Consider the following 9,573-nt stretch of genomic DNA (forward strand, 5'->3'; position numbering starts at 1 on the left):
TCACTACTATTTTTAGTCTATAGTATCCTACAAGATTCATTTATTACTTTGAATATACTTGGAAATTTAGTATGCTCACATTCATTTGATTATCAACTACAACATGATCTAGAACACTTTTTTATGACAGCAATTAAAAACAAATCAAGAATATAATGTTTATATGTTTATTTCAACTGAGTCATAATTATCAGAGTATGTAATATTTATAACCATCTTCTGATACTAACTTCTTTTGAAGGTCTCAGTTGTGTGATATGTTTTGGGTTTTTTGTGTGATAACTGATCAATAATAATTCTAGCACTTGAAGCTATTACAAGGCTTTGATTTGCAAACCTCACGGGATTGTTATACACATTCAATAAAGTGACAACTATGGAATACCACTTATTATCTCAAAACCAGGGATATACTCCACAGAATTAAAAACAAAATTGGAAGTCATCACAGTTAATCTAATTGTCAATTTAAAGTTTTACACACACTACTTGATATAACAGTCAATAGCTAGTAGGGATGTTGAAGGTGATTCAGATTCTCATACTGTTGTACTCTACGAGAAGGTTTTTTAAGAAGCTATGTAACTGGCCAAAAGTGGGTGCAACCAGGATCAGAACAGCAAGTAAACTTTCTTCCAACCACCATTTCTGCAGTTTTCACTTTTTTCTTTGTCAGTTAAAAATGAACAATGAGGCCCTGGCCGGTTGGCTCAGTGGTGGAGCGTCAGCCTTGCATGCAGAGGTCCCGGGTTCGATTCCCGGCCAGGGCACACAGGAGAGGCGCCCATCTGCCTCTCCACCCCTCCCCCTCTCCTTCCTCTCTGTCTCTCTCTTCCCCTTCCGCAGCCAAGGCTCCATGGGAGCAAGGATGGCCCGGGCGCTGGGGATGGCTCCTTGGCCTCTGCCCCAGGCGCTAGAGTGGCTCTGGTCATGGCACAGCGACGCCCCGGAGGGGCAGAGCATCGCCCCCTCGTGGGCAGAGCATCGCCCCCTCGTGGGCAGAGCATCGCCCCCTGGTGGGCGTGCTGGGTGGATCCCGGTCCGGTGCATGCGGGAGTCTGTCTGTCTCTCCCCATTTCCAGCTTCAGAAAAATACAAAAATAAATGAACAGTGAGAATTAAATACTTATCTTTACATAGTCACAAGGTATTCTATGAAAGCATAGTTGCTTACAAACATATAAAAACACTTGTTAACCATTTTGATAAGAAAATAATGTATAAAAGTATTAGCAAAAAATATTAATCATCTTTGAACCTGGAAAGATCAATTCCATATTATATATATATATATATATTCCATATAATTCCATATTATATATATATGTGTGTGTGTATGTATGTATGTGTGTGTGTGTATATATATATATATATATATATATATATATATAATATTATATATTATAAACCAAAACAGTTTTAGCCATTTTGAATCCTTTATCCAGAAATACTTAAACAGGAAGATAGGCAAGAATTCTTTATTTTTACTCTCAATATGGTTGTTAAAAAAGTTAAATTAAAAAAACCAAGAATATTGAAATGTCTAAGTGTAGATTGAGTCTAAATACTTGTCCACATAGAATATTACCACCTTTAAGAGTAGGAGCAATAATAAAGGCTTTTAAAGCAGTCTTTAAAAATCCAATGGGCATGTTGGTATTCTGGCCACTGGAAAACAAAGGTTGTAGCATCAGTGATGGTCTGAGACGTCTCACTTCTGAGGATTTGACTCAGTGTATTTAAGGTAACTGAATGTGACATCAAAAGTTTTAGAGATAGGAAAAAATTCACATTAAAAAAAACCTCCTTGAGTGGTTTTGTTTGTTTGTTTGTTTTGTGGTTTGGGTTTTTTGGGATTTTTTGTTTGTTTGTTTGTTTGTTTTGGGGGGGTTTAGAGTGAGGGGGTGGGAAAGAGAGACAGGAACATGGAGCTTCTCCTGTATGTGCCCTGACCTCAGAATAAACCAGCAAACTCCCAGCTCCTGGAAAACACTTCAACCATCCACCAACTGAGCTGTCTGACCAGGGCTTAATTTTTACTTTCAGAAAAACAGAGATAAGAAGGGAAAAAGAGAGGAAGCATTTGTTGTTCCACTCAGTCATGAATGTTTTAGTTGCTTCCGGTGTGTGCCCTAACTGGGGATGGAATCCTCAACCTTGTTTTGGGAGACTGCTCTTAACCCACTGAGCAAACTGGCCAGAACCTCTTTGTGTTTCTATTTAGAGTAAAAATAAATTGATTCCAGAAGTTAAAAGTTATTTCAAAACCCATGTCTTCAGTTTGGCAAAAAACTTAGATTTCAAATCCGATTCATTCCCATTAAAATGTAAGCCCTTAAGAAAAAAAAAAATATATATATATTTGTCTGTTCATACAGATACATATTTTTAAATAATCGGATAATTTTTGAAGCAGCCTTAGTGTTTCCTCTAAATCTGTCTTGAAATGATCATAAGATTAGCTTCATGGAAAAGATTAACCAGCTTCTTGATCTAAGGCTACCACTGTGATCATTTGTCTCAGGCCAGAAAGGTAGCAGTCTGACCTAAACCGTGAGGAGAGGATATGAGGGCTTTTCTTAGGAGATGGTAACTAAAACTCCAGGTATTCTTAGAAAATGACACAATGGCAACCTGTCCTGTCTCCCCCCCCCGCCCCCGTGTTGGTTCTGGTGACACAGGATATTCCTGCTTTTGAAATTCCCTTAGAACCTGGACAAGTTCATGGCAAGCTTGATCTGCAGTCATACTAATCTTTACTGATGTCTTCATTAAGTTACCCTTCAGTTGCTGTACTAACTGCTGTCCTTCTTCCTGTGCTAACCTGTCTCTGATGATCCAGGTCTGCTTTGTTACCAACTGAAATCATTAAAAACTCAGCACAATCCTTCACACTGAAATTCTGACTTTGAAATTTACAGGTTTCTTAAAAAACTGCCTCTATCTGTGATTGAAAAGATCAACAGGAAAACCTCACCAGTTTGTATATACTGTTCTCATAGCTCCAAACTCAAGCCCTGCCCTGTCCAGAATACCTGGCCGGACGCTCTACCATCTGCCACACACTACTCTGTGTAGGGATCCTGGGAGGTTGGATAGATGAACCAATGGTGAGAACCACTTGCCTGCCATCAGAGCTAATCAACACCAGCATTCATCATCACTAGCTGGACACTTAGCCCCCACCTGCCCTAGGCTGGCTCCAGGAACTAGGACTGGGACAGGAACAGGGCTGCAGGTGGCAGCATGGCATCCTGGCTGGCCAAGCCTGGCCTGAGGTGCAGGGAAGCAGGGTGGTGACAGGGACCAGGGCCAGCAGCAGCTGAGGGCACACTAGCCCATTATGCAGTGCCTGTCTAACACAGGCTCCAATGCTGCTACTGATGTTTCAAAATGTATTTTTTTATAGAAAATACTGGTACTTTATTCTAAAGTACAGGGAAAGTATAGAAAGAACAGCCTGATTTTAATAAAAATGTATTTTTACATTATAAATTATAATTTATTTATTACGCTGCATCAACAAACTATTGAAAGGATCTTATATAAGTTAATGATTAATTGACTTATCAACTTTGTAAATCCTTATTAAATGCTAACATATGTGAGGCTATGTGAAAAAATATTAGTACAATGCAGAACCCATTTCTTTTAAGATTTTAGAATGAAGCTCAACAGATAAAACATAAAACTAATAAGTAAAAGATAAAGTAGTACGGATTAGTGCTTGGACATGATTAAAGGTTAAAAAAGGTAAGTAATATTTTTTTTTGCTTCACATTTTTTTTACAATTATATTTTTTAAAAATAGAAGAAAGAAATAATAAAAAAGATTCAGTCAGAAACGATAAATACAATACCAAAAATGAAGAAAACAATGGAAGGAATTAAAAGCAGGATGGATGAAGCTGAGGATTGAATCAGCAAATTAGAGGACAAGATAAATGAAGGCATGGAAGCAGAGCAGCAAAAAAAAAAAAAAAAAGAGAGAGAGACTCAAAAAGTCTGAAAAAACTCTAAGAGAGCTCTGTGACAACATGAAGAGAAATAACATCCACATCATAGAGGTTCCTGAAAAAGAAAGGAAAGAACAAGGATAGAGACTTTGTTCAATCAAATCATAGCTAAAATCTTCCCTAAATTGATACAGGAAAAAGTCACACAAGTTCAAGAAGCACAAAGATTTCCATTAGAGAAAAATCCAAAGAAATCTACACCAAGACACATAATAATTAAAATACCAAAGCTAAGTGATAAAAAAAATATTAAAAGTTGCTAGAAAAAAAAAAAGGCTATCACTTACAAAGGAGCCCACATAAAGATGGCATCTGACTTCTCAACTGAAACACTTAAAGCCAGAAGGGAATGGCAAGAAATATTCAAAGTAATGCAGAACAAGTGTCTACAACCAAGACTTCTTTATCCAGCAAGGCTATGATTTAAAACTGAAGAAGAAATAAAAAGCTTTCCAGAAAAAAAAAAAAAAACTCAAGGAATTAATTACAATGAAACCAATGCTGCAAGAAATGTTAAGGGGCTTGTTGTAAACAGATCAAAGGGGGAAAAGAATATAGCAAAAGAGGAATACAGTTTTAAAGAATAAAATAGCAATAAACAACTGCATATCAATAATAACATTAAATATAAATGGATTAAATGATCCAATCAAAAAACATAGGGTAGCTGCATGGATAAGAAAATAGGATCCATACATATGCTGTCTACAAGAGACACACCTTAAAACAAAAAATACACATAGACTGAAGGTAAAAGGATGGAAAATATTTCATGCAAATGGAAATAAAAAAAAACTGGGATAGCAATACTTATATAAAACAAAATGTACTTTAAGGCAAAGGATATAGTAAGAGATAAAGAAGGTCACTACATAATGATAAAGGGAGCAATCCAACAGGAAGATACAACCATTATAAATATCTATGCACCTTATATATAAAGCAGACTTTGATGAATATAAAGGGCAAGATCAATAGCACTACTATAATAGTAGGCGATTTCAATACTCCAGTAACATCAATCACTAGATAGATCCTCAAGAAAAAAAACAAAGAAACAGCAGATGTAAAGGACACACTAGATCAACTGGATTTTATAGATATCTTCAGAACTTTTCACCCTAAAGCAGTAGAATATACATTCTTTTCAAGTGCTCATGGTACATTCTCTAGGATAGACCACAAGTTAGGAAACAAAAATGTTCTCAACAAATTTAAGAAGACTGAAATCATATCAATCATTTTCTCTGATCACAATGGCATGAAACTAAAAATCAACCACAACAGAAAACCTGAAAAATACTCAAACACTTGGAAACTAAATAGCACATTATTAAATAACGAATGGGTTAACAATGAGATCAAAGAAGAAATAAAAAAAATTCCTAGAAACAAATGATAATGAGCATACAACAACTCAACATTTATGGAACACAGTAAAAGCAATACTGACAGGGGAGTTCATAGCACTACAGGCATACCGTAATAAGCTAGAAAAAGCTCAAATAAGCAATTTAACCTGCATCTAAAAGAACTAGAAAAAGAACAGCAAGTAAAGCCCAGAGGGAGTAGAAGGAAGGAAATAATAAAGATCAGAGTGGAAATAAATGACATAGAGGCTAAAGAAACGATACAGAGAATCATTGAAACCAGGAGCTGGTTCTTTGAAAAGGTAAAGAAGATCGATGAACCTTTACCCAGAATCACCAAGAAAAAAAAGGAGAGAGGACTCAAATAAATTAAATCAGAAATGAGAGTGGAGAAATAACAACTGACACAACAGAAATACAAAGGATTTTAAGAAAATAGTATAAAGAACTGTATGCCAAAAAATTGGATAACCTAGATGAAATGGACAAATTTTTGAAACATACCATATTTTAGAAATCAATCTGGAAAAATCAGAAAACCTAAAGAGATTTGTTACAACAAATGAAATAGAAACAGTTATCAAAAAACTCACAACAAACAAAAGGCCAGGCCTGCTGGCTTCACAAGTGAATTCTACCAAATATTTAAAAAAGAACTAACTCCTATCCTTCTCAAGCTACTTAAAAAAATTTCAGAGGAATAAAGACTTTCAAGCTCTTTTATGAGGCGAGCATAATTTTGATTTCAAAACCAGGAAAAGACAACACAAAGAAAGAAAATTATAGGACAACATCCCTGATGAATCCAGATGCTAAAATCTTCAATAAAATATTACCACACCAGATCCAGCAATATATGAAAAAAATCATACACCATGATCAAGTGGAATTTATTCTGAGGAGGCAAGGCTGGTACAATATTCACAAATTAATCAATGTGATTCATTACATAAACAAAAGGAAGAAGATAGACCACATGATAATTTCAATAGATGCAGAAAAAGCATTTCATAAAATCCAGCACCCATTCATGATCAAAACTCTCAGCAAAGTGGAAATACAGGGAACATATCTCAATATGATAAAGGCCATCTATGACAAACCCACAGCCAACATCATACTCAATGGGGATGGCACCTTGGCCTCTGCCCCAGGCCCTAGAGTGGCTCTGGTCGCAGCAGAGCGATGCCCCGGAGGGGCAGAGCATCGCCCCCTGGTGGGCAGAGCATCGCCCCTGGTGGGCGTGCCGGGTGAATCCCGGTCAGGCACATGCGGGAGTCTGTCTGACTGTCTCTCCCCATTTCCAGCTTCAGAAAAAGAAAAGAAAAAAAAAAGAGAAAAAAAAAAAAGCAATTCCCTTAAGATCAGGAACAAGGCAGGGGTGCCCCCTTTTACCATTCTATTCAACATAGTCCTAGAAGTGCTAGCCACAGCAATCAGACAAGAAGAAGAAATAAAAGGCATCCAAATTGAAAAAGAAGAAGTAAAACTATCATTATTTGCAGATGATATGATATTGTATATAGAAAATCCTAAAATCTCAGTCAAAAAAACTACTGGACTTGATAAATGAATTCAGCAAGGTGACAGGATATAAAATTAATACTCAGAAATCAGAAACATTTTTATACACCAAAAATGAACTGTCGGAAAGAGAAATTAAAGAAACAATTCTTTTAACTATTGCAACCAAAATAATAAAGTACCTAGGAATAAATTTAACCAAGGAGATTAAAGACTTATACTCAGAAAATTATAAAACATTGATAAAACAAATGAAGGAAGGTACAAACAAGTGGAAGTATATACTGTGCTCATGGTTAGGAAGAATAAACATCATTAAAATGTCTATGTTACCCAAATCAATTTATAAATTCAATGCAATACTAATTAAAATATCAATTTACATACTTCAAAAATTATAGAACACATATTCCAAAAATTTATATGGAACCAAAAAAGAATATGAATAGCCTCAGCAATCTTGAAAAGGAAGAATAAAGTGGGAGGTATCACACTTCCGGATATCAAGTTATATTATAAGGCCATTGTACTCAAAATGGCCTGGTACTGGCATAAGAACAGGCATACAGATCAATGGAACAGAACTGAGAACCCAGAAATAAACCCACACTTTTATGGACAACTGATATTTGACAAAGGAGGTAAGAGCATTCAATGGAGTAAAGACAGCCTCTTCAACAAATGGTGTTGGGAAAATTGGACAGCTACCTGCAAAAAATTGAAACCAGACCACCAACTTACACCATTCACAAAAATAAACTCATAATGGATAAAAGACTTAAATGTTAGCTGTGAAACCATAAGCATATTAGAAGAAACCACAGGCAGTAAGCTCTCCAACATCTCTCAAAACAATGTAGTTGCTGATTTATCTCCATGGGCAAGGGAAATAAAAGACAGGATAAACAAATGTGACTATATCAAACTAAAAAGATTTTGCACAGCTAAAGACAATAAGAACAGAATAAAAAGACAAACTACACAATGGGAGAACAGATTCAATAATATGTCTAATAAGGGGTTAATAACCAAAATTTATAAAGAACTTGTAAAACTCAACACCAGAAAGATAAACAATCCAATCAAGAAATGGTCAAAAGAAATGAATAGACACTTCTCCAAAGAGGACATACAGATGGCCAATAGGCTTATGAAAAAATGCTCAACATCACTAATCATTAGAGAAATGGAAATTAAAATCACAATGAGATTTCACCTCACACCAGTCAGAATGGCACTCAAAAAACAACACAGAATAAGTGCTGGCGAGGATATGGAGAAAAAGGAACCCTCCTGCACTGCTGGTGGGAATGCAGACTGGTGCAGCCACTGTGGAAAACAGTATGGAGATTTCTCAAAAATTAAAAATCAAACTGCCTTTTGACCCAGCTATCCCACTTTTTGGAATGTACCCCAAGGACATCATAGCACTGTTTCAAAAGGAGAAATGCACCCCCATCTTTATGGCAGCATTGTTCACAATAAATAGCAAAGGTGTTGAAACAGCCCAATTGTCTGTCAGTGGATGAGTGGATTAAAAAGCAGTGGTACATATACAGAATGGAATACTATGGGGACATGAAAAAGAAGGAAATCATTCCTTTTGTAACAACATGGATGGACATGGAAACTATTATGTTAAGTGAAATAAGCCAAGCAAAAAAAGAAAATTTCATATGACCTCACTCATTTGAGGAATCCAAAGAACAATGTGAACTGAGAAACGGAATTGGAACAAAGGAGAAGTCAAAGGGACCAGAGGAAAAGAGAACAGAGGTAAAGAGGATGATAGTTTGTGATAAACCTGAAGAGAAGGGGGGAGGGCGCTATGAGAGGGGGGGGAAGATGTTGAGGGGAATACGGGGAAAGGGGTATGCATTCGGGGCAACACTAGAATCTATGTAAACACAATAAATTAAAATAATTTTAAAAAAAGGAGTGCAGAGAAAGGCTATGTGGAGGAGAGGAGAAGGAGCCAAGATGGCAGAGTGCTGAAGAAGCCAATTTGTGCAGAGTTTGTTCAGAGAGGAGATGGGAAACATAGGTGAATAAGGCTGATGAGGTAGAAACCTTTGATTCTAGGAAACTCGGATGAGTCAGTGGCTTTGGGAGCCCTGTATGGAAAGGGAAGTGTTTTCCCACTGTGTGTATTTCTTGCCCACTGGGTGCAAGCTAGGATTAAAGTTAATGCCCCCCCCCAAAAAAAATAGATGAATAATAATTACTATATCCAGTAAAAATCAGTCAAGCGCCAAGCCTGTCTAGGCAGTGTTGCAGTGGATAGAGCATCAGACTGGGATGCTGAGGACCCAGGTTCGAGACCCCGAGGTCGCCAGTATGAGCGCGGGCACATCTGGTTTGAGCAAAGTTCACCAGCTCGGACCCAAGTTTGCTGGCTCGAGCAAGGGGTTTTCAGTCTGCTGAAGGCCCACAGTTAAGGCACATATGAGAAAGCAATCAATTAACAACTAAGGTGTCACAACAAAAAAGTAATGATTGATGCTTCTCATCTCTGTCCATTCCTGTCTGTCTGTACTTATCTATCATTCTCTCTGACTCACTCTCTGTCTCTGTAAAAACAAAAAACAACAACAAAAAAACCAAAGAACAGTCAAAGCCATCTTTGAATAAAATGTGGCAGGAAAGGGTTTGTACTTATTTAA

At 36.8% G+C, this 9,573-nt stretch overlaps 1 non-coding gene and 1 pseudogene across 1 annotated transcript; one reads left to right on the forward strand and one right to left on the reverse strand.

Annotated features, from left to right (window-relative positions):
* The first annotated feature begins 694 nt into the window (after positions 1-694).
* TRNAA-UGC (transfer RNA alanine (anticodon UGC)) lies at positions 695-770 on the forward strand. The gene has a single exon. It is a non-coding gene; the product is annotated as a tRNA-Ala (tRNA).
* Positions 771-2,611: 1,841 nt separating this feature from the next.
* Positions 2,612-2,996, reverse strand: LOC136389001 (ras-related protein R-Ras2 pseudogene; annotated as a pseudogene).
* Between the last annotated feature and the right edge of the window lie 6,577 nt (positions 2,997-9,573).

The sequence above is a fragment of the Saccopteryx leptura genome, chromosome 1, assembly GCF_036850995.1.
Source record: "Saccopteryx leptura isolate mSacLep1 chromosome 1, mSacLep1_pri_phased_curated, whole genome shotgun sequence".
Classification (NCBI taxonomy): Eukaryota; Metazoa; Chordata; class Mammalia; order Chiroptera; family Emballonuridae; genus Saccopteryx; species Saccopteryx leptura.